The sequence below is a fragment of the Callorhinus ursinus genome, unplaced genomic scaffold, assembly GCF_003265705.2.
Source record: "Callorhinus ursinus isolate GAN/ISIS: 27379988/994484 unplaced genomic scaffold, GSC_fseal_2.0 scaffold1, whole genome shotgun sequence".
NCBI classification, from domain to species: Eukaryota; Metazoa; Chordata; class Mammalia; order Carnivora; family Otariidae; genus Callorhinus; species Callorhinus ursinus.
The window spans coordinates 60,551,221-60,564,169 of record NW_027397063.1 but is presented as its reverse complement, the minus strand read 5'-3'; the positions used below and the strand labels follow the sequence as shown (position 1 = coordinate 60,564,169).

Here is a 12,949-nt window from a genome sequence, read left to right as displayed (position 1 = left end):
GACTGACAGAGGAGAAAGTGCAAGAAGACCCATGATATAGAAAATATTAATTCTTACATACTGCTGAAGCCGAAGGGAGACTACCTCTGTCTGGGGGTCAAGCATCTTGCATGTGTTCTTATTTTATCCTCACGCCCATAAGCGTATTAGATATCATAATTGCCATGTGTAAGTGAGGAAACTTGACATTTGGAAGGGTTGCGTCACCCTTTGACCAATATCACTCGGTGTGCTCGCTTCAGCAGCAGGCGTACTCAAATTGGAACCATGCGGGGAAGATTAGTATGGCCCCTGCTCGAGGATGACCCGTATCACTTGGCAAGCTGGAACTGAAAGACCAGGGTCCTTTCATTCACCAAACTATGTCTCTAGTGATTGGTATGATTCAAATCAAACTCTTTTCACCTCTGAAATTAACAAAACCTAATGCTAATGAGAACATGGTGGAAAGGTCCTTCTCATGAGGGACTGTGGGTGGGTGAGTAAATTAAAAAATCCTCTGAAATCTGTCAGGACCTATTAAGAGCCCTAAGAATTTGATTTCCATTGACCCGGTCATTCCACTTTAAGAGAATCTTCTCTTAGTGAATAATTCAACATGTGGAAAGTGTTATGGGCAAAAAGATGTTCTTCAAGGATTTAAAAGAGTGAGCAATTGGAAACAACCTAAATGTCTAGAATTATCTAACTCAATTGGTACATGTTTACTTTCCTCCTAATAGAAGATTATATAGCCATTATAAACATGCTACAAATATTATAAAGGGAAATATTCATATAGTTTTTAAAAATCTTTTTTAAAAAATTATAGTTGACATACAATAACTACTATATTGGTTTCAGGCATATAACCTAGTGATTCAACATTTATATACATTATGAAATGTTCACCATGATAAGTACAGTTACCATCTATCACCATACGTCGTTATTACAATATTATTGACTGTATTCCCTATGCTGTACTTTCCATCCCCGTGACTTATTTATTTTATAACTGGAAGTTTGTATCTCTTAACCCCCTTCACCTATTTTACCCATCCCTCACCCTCTCTCCCATCTGGCAACCAACCACCAGTTCTCTGTATTTATGAGTTTACTTATTTTTTGTTGGTTTATTCATTTGTTTTTTAGATTCCACATATAAGTGAAATTGTATGGTATTTGTCTTTCTCTGTCTTAGTTCACTTAGCATAATACCCTCTAGGTCCATTCATGTGGTCACAAATGGCAAGATCGTGTTATTTTTTATGACTGAGTAATATTCTTTATTTTCCTTATCCATTCATCTATTGATAGATACTTACATCACTTCCATATCTTGACTATTGTAAATAATGCTGCAATGAACATTACGGTGCATGTATCTTTTTGAATTAGTGTTTTCATTTTCTTCAGGTAAATACCTGGAAGTGGATTTACTGGATCATAGGGTAGTTCTATTTGTAATTTTTTGAGGAACCGTCATACTGTTTCTCATAGTGCCCACACCAATTCACATTCCCACCAACAGTGCACAAGGGGTCCCTTTTCTTTATGAGCCTCGCCAACAGTAGTTATTTCTTATCTTTTGGATGCTAGTCATTCTGACTTGTGTGAGGTGATATCTTACTGTATTTTTAATTTGCAGCTCCATGATGATGAGTGATGTTGAACATTCTCCATGTGTCTCTTGGCCATCTGTATGTCTTCTGTGGCAAAATATCTCTTCAGACAGGTCCTCTGCCCAATTTTTAATCAGATTGGTTGTTTTCTTTTTCATGGTGAGTTGCATGACTTCTTTATATATTTTGGATATTAACCCATTATCAGATATATCATTTGCAAATATCTTCTCTTATCCAGTAGGTTACCTTTCCATTTTGTTAATGGTTTCCTTCATTATGCAAAAGTTTTTAATTTGATGTACTCTCAATTGTTTATTTTTGCTTTTGTTGCCCTTGCATGAGGAGACAGATCCAAAAAAATACTGCTAAGGCTGATGTCCAAGAGTTTACTGCTAATGTTTTCTTTTAGAAATTCTATGGTTTCAGGCCTCACATTTAGGTCTTTAATTCATTTTGAGTTTGTTTGTGTATGGTGTAAAAAAGTGGTCCAGTTTCATTCTTTTGCATGTAGCTGTCCAGTTTTCCCAGCACCATTTACTGAGGAGACTGTCCTTTCCCTATTGTATATTCTTGCCTCCTTTGTCATAGGTTAAATGCCTATATAAGCATGGGTTGATTTCTAGACTCTGTATTCTGTTCCATTGATCTGTCTCTGTTTTTGTGCCTGTACCATACTGTTTGGATCACTATAGTTTTATAGAATAATTTGGATTCTGGGATTGTGATACTCTGGCTTTGTTCTTCTTTCTCACGTTTGCTTTAGCTATTCAGGGTCTTTTGTGGTTCCATACAAATTTTAGAATGATTTGTTCTATTTGTGTTGAAAAATACTACTGGTATTTTGATAGGGCTTGCATTGTAGATCGCTTTGGGTAGTATGGACATTTACTAAAATTAATTCCTCCAGTTCATAAGCATGGTTTATCTTTCCATTTATTTGTGTCATCTTTAATTTCTTTCCTCAATGTCTTATAGTTTCAGAGTGTAGGTCTTTCACTTCCTTGGTTAAATTTATCCCTTTATTCACATCCTTGGTTAAATTTTATTCTTTTTAATGCAGTTAGAAATGGAATTGTTTTCTTAATTCCTTTTCTATTTCATTATTAGTGTGTAGAAATACAACAGATTTCTGTATATTAATTTTGCATCCTGCAACTTTACTGAATTCATTATTAGTTATCATATTCCTACAACCTCCTAAACTATGAAAGAAATTGAGAATCACCTTAAAACAAGAGAGGCATTGTCACGAACATTGCTAAGAGAGTAGATCGTAAAAGTTCTCATCACAAGAAAAAAGTATTTTTGTAACTATGTGTGGGGATGGATGTGAATTACACTTCTGTAGTAATCATTTCACAATAGAAACCTATATCGAATCATTATATTGTAACCTAAAACAAGTACAATGTTATATGTCACTTACACTTCGATTGAAAAAAAAGAAGACAAGGTCTCCTCCTGAAAGTGAAGGCAAATGTGTGGAGGGACTGAAAGGAGGGGAGGAGAGAACATCTGGAATAGTGGTTGAGGAATGGAGGGTGAAAGCGACTGGGGGCATGGGGTGGTATTGGACAGGGGTTGAGAACAGTGGGATTATGGTGGCAGCAATCTTCACATAAAATAATTTCCCTGTAGGAGAACCCAGCAGTGGGTACTAGAGCAAGAAGGGGGCCAAGGTTGACCTGGAATTAAGGTTCCGTTTGGCAGGTGGCACCAGGATGGGAGGGTACCGGCTGGAGGACATTTCTATGAGTTATAGCCTGTGGGTCTGGACTTAGAAGCAGGAAAGGCTGGATGACAATGAAGGGCCGACCAAGGTTAATAGCTTTAATCCATAAAATATATAAAAAGCTCATATACTTTAATCAGAACACTATTAATAGCCCTTCCCTTAAAACAAGAGAAAAAAATCATGAACAGGAATTCAAATAACCTAACAAATATATGGAATCTGTTCACCCTCATAGTGGTCAAATAAATGAGAATTTAAATACTGAGGTATCATTTTTCACCTACCATGGTAGGAAAGAAAGCCTAATTTTTTTTTACTTTTTTAGAGAGGGAGAGGAGTGGTTGGGGCCGGGGGGGCAGAAGGAGAGAAAGAGAATCTTAAGCAGGCTCCACACCCAGCATGGAGCTCAATCTCGTGACCTGAGATCATGACCTGAGCCGAAATTGAGAGTTAGACGCTCGACCCACTGAGCCACCCAGGGCCCCAAGCCCAACTTTTAAAACTGAAAGTGCTTCATTGCTGTTGAATGAGAGGAAAACTTCAGGGGTATAAGTTAATGTAAATCTTTAAGAAAATAACTTGGCAACAATTTCTTGAAGCCTTAAAATTTTTACCCCTTGAATTAGTAATTTTACTCCCAGGAATTTATACTAAGGAAACAATACAAAAGAAAAACAAAAAATTGGGAGAGGGACATCCTTCGCACTCCCCTGCCAGTCAACACTACACTTGCACCCAAAGAACTAAGTCAGGTTAACCTTCAGGAATAATGAAACCTTAGGGCTATTAATGTCCCATGAGGCTCTCTGTCCCCCAATTGATAGACATCACAATAAAGTAAGGTTTCTCAGCCTACTTCTCCACAGAGGCAGGTCATAAAGTCCCCTAACTTGATTGCAATTACTCCTGCATTTCTATTCCTCCTCAATTTCTATTTTTAGCTCTTTGGTTACCACCCACTAGACTGTGAACTCAAGGGCAGTGATGTCAGTCTTATTTATCTATTTGTCTCCTAACCACCTCTACACCCTTTTGCTAACACTCACATGGTAGGTGCTTCATAGATTTGGGTAGTATTGGCTTTCATTTCAGCCGCCCCCTACTCCATCATCTCCCATCCTCTACCCTCTTCAGTTTGTGCATTTGGCTGAAGATCAAGTTGGTCTCTTTGTTCAGTTAATTTGTTCTTAAGTGTCCTTGTGTATGTGCCAACCAGTTGGCATTTCAGAGGTGCCATGTTTTTTAATAGACTCTTGCGTCACATACCTTAGGGTCAATGACTGGGTTTATCAGCATAATAACTTTCTATAGCTCTTACTAATAAAGGGATATGGCAACACATGGGTAATAAAACATGGTAGGGAATCAGCTGACTCATGAAAAGTTAAAACTGGAGAGGAGCTCAGGAAATGACGGTATTGCTCCCCCCGCCCCTCTAGTTTTGCAGATAAGGAAACCGAAGATCAGAGAGGGGCAGATTTCCCAAATTTATGTAACTTGTTCATGGGATGGTTGAGATAAGAGTTCAGGGTCTAGACATCTGGTGTATTCTGATTAACAGGGTACATGTCATCAAAAGTATGTGTCATGAGAACATGTGAGCTACAGAAGTGTATGAGAGAGGGCAAGGCCAGCAAGCCCAGCTATGTTGAGTGACCATGGCAGAACTCCATAGTGGAGGTAGAAATTGCCAGTGATTCTGTGAGAGGGTCTGGTTGGAGAACAGGGGCAGGGATGTGGGGCAGATGTAGACAGGTGTCTGGATGACATAGGAACAGTGTGGTATGGTGAGTAGAGCATGGCCTTTGAAAACTGGAATGTAGTCCCAGGGCTGTCACATAACCTCATGCTACTTAATTTCTCTAAGACCCAAGTCGTTAGTCTGTAAAACTTGCCCATAGAACCGGCTTCTCAGGGTTGAGTTAAAGGAGACAATGGATGTGTTATATTATTCAACTCAGTCCCTGGAGAGAGCTCTGGAAGATGGTGGTTTGTGACATTCTCATGGAGGGCAAGTCTTGTGGTCCTTCTAGGAGGTTAAAAGTGAACACCGATCCCTACGTCAATCCTCAGAATGCTTTCGGACAGGGATGAGTTCCTTCCCTGAAGAGGGAGGACCTAACCCTATTGGGCCGATTGCACTCTAGAGCAGATTCAACAAACTACATCCTGTGGGTCAAATTCAGCCAGCTGCCTGTTTTTCTGGGACCTACAAGCTAAGAGTGATTTTTACATTTTTTAATCACTAAAAAAAAAAAAATCATATTTTATAAAATGTGAAATTTTTTTTTACTTTTTTAGAGAGGGAGAGGAGTGGTTGGGGGTGGGAGGGCAGAAGGAGAGAAAGAGAATCTTAAGCAGGCTCCACACCCAGCATGGAGCTCAATCTCATGACCCTGAGATCATGACCTGAGCCGAAATTGAGAGTTAGAATCCAAGTTTCGGTGTCCACGAATGAAGTCTTATTGGCACACAGCCACACACACATTTGTTCCCATATTGCTTATGGCTGCTTTCATGCTGTCAGGGCAGAGTCCAGGGGTCAAGACAGAGATTCTATCTCATTACTTCACACTGTTCCCTGGCACACGACACCCATGGCAGTGATGCAGTTGGAACTCAGCGGTGTTTCAAACGCCATGTGTGTGGTCTTACCAGGACATTTTTTTTTTAATTACCAATGCAGGGCACCTGGGTGGCTCAGTCGGTTAAGCGTCTGCCTTTGGCTCAGGTTGTGATCTCAGGGTCCTGGGATCGAGTCCTGCATCAGGCTCCCTGCTCAGCGGGGAGTCTGGTTCTCCCTCTCCCTTTGCCCCTCCCCTGCCTCCTGCGATCTCTTTCTTAAATAAATAAATAAAATCTGAGAAAAAAATTACCAATGCATACCCATCACATCAAAACAAGAAGAGAAAAATGGATTTCAAATATCATGCTTTTAAATCACAGTATGGATTATTTTGTTACCAACTTAGATGGCCAAGCATTATTTATTATACGGTGATGTGATATGTGGGCTAAAATAATAGATTATGTTACTATTACATATCACAGTATTCCCAACTCAAAGGAAAGTAACCATCAGAAAAAATAGAAAATTTTAAGTGGAATATTTCATTGCAGCAGAATGTGTTCATAAAGTTAAATAATGAAAATGAGGCTGCAATCAAAGCAAGTTTCCAAGTGGCTCATTTGTTAGCCAAGCAAGGAAAGTGACTTAGGGATAAGATAATTAATTTTTGTTTGATTACATCAGTTAAAGAAATGTGTCCAGAGGAAAAACACCTGTTTTTTGTTTGTTTGTTTTAAGATTTTATTTATTTGAGAGAGAGCGAAAGCAAGAGAGGTCACAGAGGCAGAGGGACAAGCAGACTCCCCACTGAGCAGGGAGCCCGATGCAGAGCTCGATCCCAGGACCCTGAGATCATGACCTGAGCCGAAGGCGGATGCTTAACCGACTGAGCCACCCAGGCGCCCCAGAAAGACTGTCTATTTAAGACTGTTTCAGCAAGAACAGACAGTTGCTCAGAGAGTTGAGAACACTGGGAAGAATATCAGTAGTCAATTAACAAATATCTTTGAGTGGCTTTCCCTGGCTCTTGATGATTGAGAAATGTTACTGGGACTACCCAGTTGTTGTTTATTCAAGGAGACAAGTTTATTCAGTGACACGTTGGAAGTGACTGAAGAATTAGCCTCTGTGGAACAACTATAGGAAAGAATATTTTCAAAATGGAGGGGCTCCTGGTGGCTCAGTTGGTTACACGTTTGCCTTTGGCTCAGGTCATGATCCTGGGATCAAGCCCCCGTGGGGCTCCCTGCTCAGTGGGCAGTCTGCTTCTCCCTCTGTCCCTGCCCCTCCCCCCTCTTGCACGTGTGCACATGCGTGCTCTCTCTCTCTCAAATAAATAAATAAAATATTTAAAAAAATGGAATTATACACATTAGGTGCACTGTATGATGGGTGAATTAAATCTTGATAAAGCTTTTTTTTTTAAAAAAGAATATTTTCAAAGAAATTGAGAAAACACTATTTCAGTATAAACTGAAGTACAATCTACTAAGGTATGTTACAACTGAAGGTGGCAAAATAAATATGGAGCAGAAAAAGCTATAATTGGATTCATTTACAAAGCGTGAAAACTTTAGGCGTTTAAAAGTTTATGGTAATTAGGGGCACCTGGCCGACTCAGTCAGTGGAGCGTGGGACTCTCCATCTTGGGGTTCTGAGTTTAGGCCCCACATTCGGGATAGAGGTTACTTAAAAAAAAATAAAAATAAAGCTTATGGTAATTCATTGTATTATTCATGAGTATTCTGTGGACAATATTTCAATATATTATGTGTTGAGGAACCAGTAATGTCAACAGTGAACTTTATTCGCTATCAGCTGACTTAACCATCATTGGTTTTGTGCATTTCTCTTTGTTTTTTAAGATTTTATTTATTTGAGAGACAGAAAGAGATAGCAAGAGATAGAGCATGAGCAGGTAAGGGAGGGAGAAGCAGGCTCCCCGCTGAGCAGTGAGCCCGCCCAATGCCAGGCTCGATCCCTAGACCCCGGGTTAAAGACTGGAGCTGAAGGCAGACGCTTAACCAACTGAGCCACCCAGGCACCCCTGCATTTCTCTTTTTAAAGACTTTTTTTTTTTAATTTTTAAGAAATCTCTACACCCAGCGTGGGGCTAGAATTCACAAGCCTGATCGAGAGCCGCATGCTCTTCCGACTGAGCCAGCCAGGCGCCCCTGCATGTCTCTTTTTAAAGACTTTTTTTTTTTTTTAATCTTTAAGTAATCTCTACACCCAACGTGGGGCTGGAATTCACAAGCCTGATCAAGAGCCACATGCTCTTCCGACTGAGCCAGCCAGGCGCCCTGCTTTTATCAGATACAGAAGCTAGTATCCTGACTTACCCTACCATAAAGCAGTTTGATGGCTTAGCAGCTGTAAAGTTTTATTGGAAGTTTTTGAGCACAGGGCTGAGATTAAAATCTTTCTGAATGAGAACCACTCTCAACCACTATTATCAAACAAGAATGGCTTTTGAAGGTATCTTTTGCTGAAAACATAATAATGGCTCCTAATAAACTCAACTTATAATCAATCACAAGGCAAAACATCACTTACATGCAGATTTTATACTGTGGTAAAGTCATTTTAACAACTAAAGTTGTATAATTCACAAGTAATGTATAGCTGTTTTGACCATGAGGTCAAAAGTTAAAATGAGAAGCAAGATCTTCCTTCCCACACAAATTTGCAGCCAACATATTTTTTGAACTTGAACTACAATTCCAGTGGTGTTTTTCAGACTTGATCACAAGAAGAAAATTTCCATATTCCAAAATCTGTTTTACTACGTAATTGAGAAGAGCATCTTCCTAAATTTCAATTGGAAGTGATTAATTTACAATATAATGACATGCTAAAAGGCAACCACCAATAGAAGAATTTAACAGAATTCTATAACTGCCTTCCAAGCAATGAATATACTTAATTAAAATTCCATGTTCATGGGCTGATGTCAGCATTTGGCAGTACCTATCTGTGTGGACAGACATTCTCAAAATGAAATACATAAAATTTCATTATGAATCAGCATTAACAATTGAACATTTGTGATCAATTTTGATGATTGGGAACCTGATTTTGAACCTCAATTAAGCAAAATATTTATCCCCGCCAAAGAATTCCACTCTTCTATTAGTAAACCAGTATTATCAAAAATTGTGCTCGATTATTATTATATTTTAAATTTCATCGATAAAATTTATTTTGGAAATTTATTTTCTTTCCTCGGTAAATGTCTACATAATATCCTCAATTTTGCTTCTTGGCCCACAAAGCCTAAAATCTAACTCTTTATAGAAAGTGTTTGCTAAGCCTGATCTAAGTCACAGTCCCACCTGTGCTATTATGGTAGTAAATCTACTTAATGGTTTTGAGTTAATAAGTTTAAAGTGTATAGAATGGTGGCACGTGGTAGGTGTTTTTTCAAAGGAAGTTATTAATATTAGTAGCTATATTTCTATAGCTCTTCTGAACTATACAGAATTGAGAATTGTAGTCCTTACAAAAGGTTATCTGTGGGTGAATAAAAACGTCCTTTCAGACAGCCCTCTTTAAAAGTGCACTGGGGCAGTTTCTACCTAATCCATCCCTGTTCAATTTATTTATTTGTTTGTTTGTTTCTCAAATTTTATTTTTATTTTTTTAAAGATTTTGTTTATTTGAGAGAGAAAGAGAGAGAGAGCATGAGCAGGGAGAGAGGCAGAGGGAGACAGAGAAACAAGACTCCCCACTGAGTGCAGAGCCCAATGTGGGGCTCGATCCCAGGACCCTGAAATCATGACCTGAGCCGAAGGCAGACGCTTAACCGACTGAGCCACCCAGGCGCCCCTGAGCTCACTTTTTAAAATGTTCTTCTTTTTCTCCTTTTCCTCCTCTTCTTCTTCATTTTCTTCCTTTCTTTTTTTTTTTTTTGGTAGCAGCTTTATTGAGATATAATTTATATACCATACAATTCACTCATTGGATTCAGTGCATCACCACAACCAATTTTAGAACATTTCCAACATCCCAGAAAGAAACCTACACTTTCTCAGCCATCATCCTCCAATCTTCCCACCTCCCCCACAGCCCTAGACCATAACTAATCCACTTTCTGTCTCCACAGATTTGCCCGCTCTGGACATTTAATATAAATGGAATCATCTGGTATGTGGTCTTTTGTGACTGGCTTGTTTTACTCAGCATAATATTTTCAAGCTTCATCCACATGGTAGCATGTATCAGTACCTCTTTTTTATGACAGAACAATATTCTATTGTATGGATATACCAGTTTTGTTTATTCATCAGCTGATGGACATTGGTCTCTTTCTGTCTTTTGGCTGTTACGAATAATGAGCATTCATGTGTAAGTTTTTGTGTGGACATATTGTCATTTCTCTTAGGAATACACCTAGAAGGAGAATTGCTGGGTCACATGGTAACTTACGTCTAACTCTGAGGAATCATCAGACTGTTTTCCAAAGTGGTTGCACCAATTTTGCATTTCTATCAGCAATATATGAGGGTTCTGATTTCACATCTTCACCAACACTTGCAATTATTGTGTGTTTTTTGTTATTATTATTGCCATCCCACTGACTATAAAGTAAATCTAGCTCGTTTTAATTATCTGAGATGAGGTGCTGGGCAAAACCACCTTCCTCACCACTCCATGCTGGGTCCATGTGGGGACACCACCCCGGGAATCCAGCTCTGAGAGCCTACCAGGGTATTGCCACTAAAACTTAAAGTTTTTCTCAGAGGAGAAAAGGCTCCCAGAGATTGTGCCCCACTGGTAGTTTTTCAGTTCACAAACCCACACATTTACTTGACCCTCTGAGAAGGCATTATTGGGAACTGTGGAAATATTTTTCGAAGGACTGCAAATACTTACAGGCAGATGATTACTAGGGAGCTTGACCCAGCAGGATGAGATCACTTCTGGAGAGAAGTTCTGCCGAGACCACTGCCTCCATCCCAATGATTTACAGAGACACTAGCAGCCTTCTGGGGAGAGGAACCAGGGCCACTGGGGCAGGAGGTCAGAAGGGACAGTAGTTTCTGGTTCTGCCCTGGGAGGCAGCTGCTTCCCTGAGTGGGGTAGAAATGGGAATTTTTGTCCCTGTCAACCTTAAAAATAAAATAGCCCGTTATTTTACCAGCAAAATAAGTGTATGTAGGAATGACAGAAGAGTTGGAAACTATGGCCGACTCCAGGCAAGTCCAGAGACAAAGGGAACGGAAGGTCAGCTTCTGTTAGCTTTTAGGAGGAAATCAGGGAGGGTTGTTTTGAACACAAGTTCATTGGAGAAGAACAAGAGTTGGAGGTTGTGGCTTTTTCTCATTGGCTGCAAGCGGTGGTTAGTGCGTTGTAGCTGGAGCAAGGATCTTCCTCCTTTTTCTTAGAAGCAGGTGATGAAATTCCTGTGTCAAAAGCTGTCCTCCCTTTTCAAGATAAGAATTATCTTCCTTCTTCCTGCTGCCAGGCTGCTAGGAGTGGTACGTGCATGAGAGCGCCCCTTCAGGGCTTCTCAGCTCGGTTTTAAATGAGGCTTCTTTCATTTTCACACCCCTGAAGAAAGTCAGCCAGGAGAGGGCTATTGCGTGCCCACTGTGTGCTGGCTTCTGCCAGGTGTCGCCCTTACTGTGTTTCGAGGTGAGCTCTTCCATTATACACGCTCCTACCACATCCTGAATATGTCCGTCAGAGCACTTTGCACAGAGTTATCTCAGAAATGCTCATTTCAGTTCATCTCTATAACCTCAGAGCCTGGGACAGTGTCTGGCACGTAAAGATACTCTTAAAGTATTTGGTGAATGAAGGAAATAATGTAAACTCAACACTGCCTGGTGGAACCTAAGTCCAATACTTCCCAGTATATATTATTTTGTAGTTGATTCACACTTAGTAAAAATAACAGTATTGTTGAACTGTTCCTTTGTGTTGATGACTACATAATATTTTTCTCAAGAATTTACCAAACTTTTTTTTAAAAGATTTATTTATTTGACAGAGACAGCAAGAGAGGGAACACAGGCAGGGGGAGGTGGGAGAGGGAGAAGCAGGCTTCCCGCGGAGCAGGGAGCCCAATGCGGGGCTCGATCCCAGGACCCTGGGATCATGACCCCAGCTGAAGGCAGACGCTTAACGACTGAGCCACCCAGGTGCCCCCCCAAATTTGTTTAGACCAAGTTCAGCTTTTGGACATTTATATAGTTTTGTTTTTTTTTTTTAAGATTTTATTTACTTATTTGAGAGAGGAGAGCATGAGCGGGGAGCGGCGGTAGAGGGAGAAGGAGAAGCAGACTCCCCGTTGAGCAGGGAGCCTGACAGGGGGTTCAATCCCAGGACGCTGAGATTAAGACCTGAGGCGAAGGCAGACAACTAACTGAGCCACCCAGGTGCCCCGTTTTACATTTTTTCTTTGAAAAATAATGGTGATACATCCTTGTGCAAATGTCTTTGAGCACATGCCTAGTTATTTCCTTAGGACAAATTCCTAGAATGGAATTGCTGGTCAAGGGATATGTGCATTTTCTTTTCTTTCTTTTTTTATTGAAGTGTAATTAACATACAGTGTTATATTAGTTTCAGGTGTACAATATAGATTCAACAATTCTATACATCACCCAGTGCTCATCAAGGTAAATGTTCTCTTTAATCCCCATCACCTCCTTCACCCACCCTCCCACCAGCCTCCCCCCTGGTAACCATCAGTTTGTTTGCTGTAGTTAAGAGTCTGTTTCCTGGTTTGTCTCTTTTTGTTTGTTTGTTCATTTGTTTTGTTAAATTCCACATATGAGTGAAATCATATAGTATTTGTCTATGACTGACTTATTTTACTTAGCACAGTACCCTCTAGGTCCATCCATGTTGTTGCAAATGGCAAGATCTCACCCTTTTTTATGGCCAAATAATATTCCATTGCGTATATATCATATATATATACACCAGATCTTCTCTCTCCATTCATCTATGGATGGACACTAGAGCTGCTTCCATATCTTGGTTATTGTAAATAATGCTGCAGTGAACATAGGGGAGCATGGGTCTTTC

The 12,949-nt window shown here is 40.0% G+C and overlaps 1 non-coding gene across 1 annotated transcript; it reads left to right on the top strand.

Annotated features, from left to right (window-relative positions):
* The first annotated feature begins 233 nt into the window (after positions 1 to 233).
* Positions 234 to 337, top strand: LOC112834579 (U6 spliceosomal RNA). The gene has a single exon (XR_003210948.1). It is a non-coding gene; the product is annotated as a U6 spliceosomal RNA (small nuclear RNA).
* Positions 338 to 12,949: the final 12,612 nt, after the last annotated feature.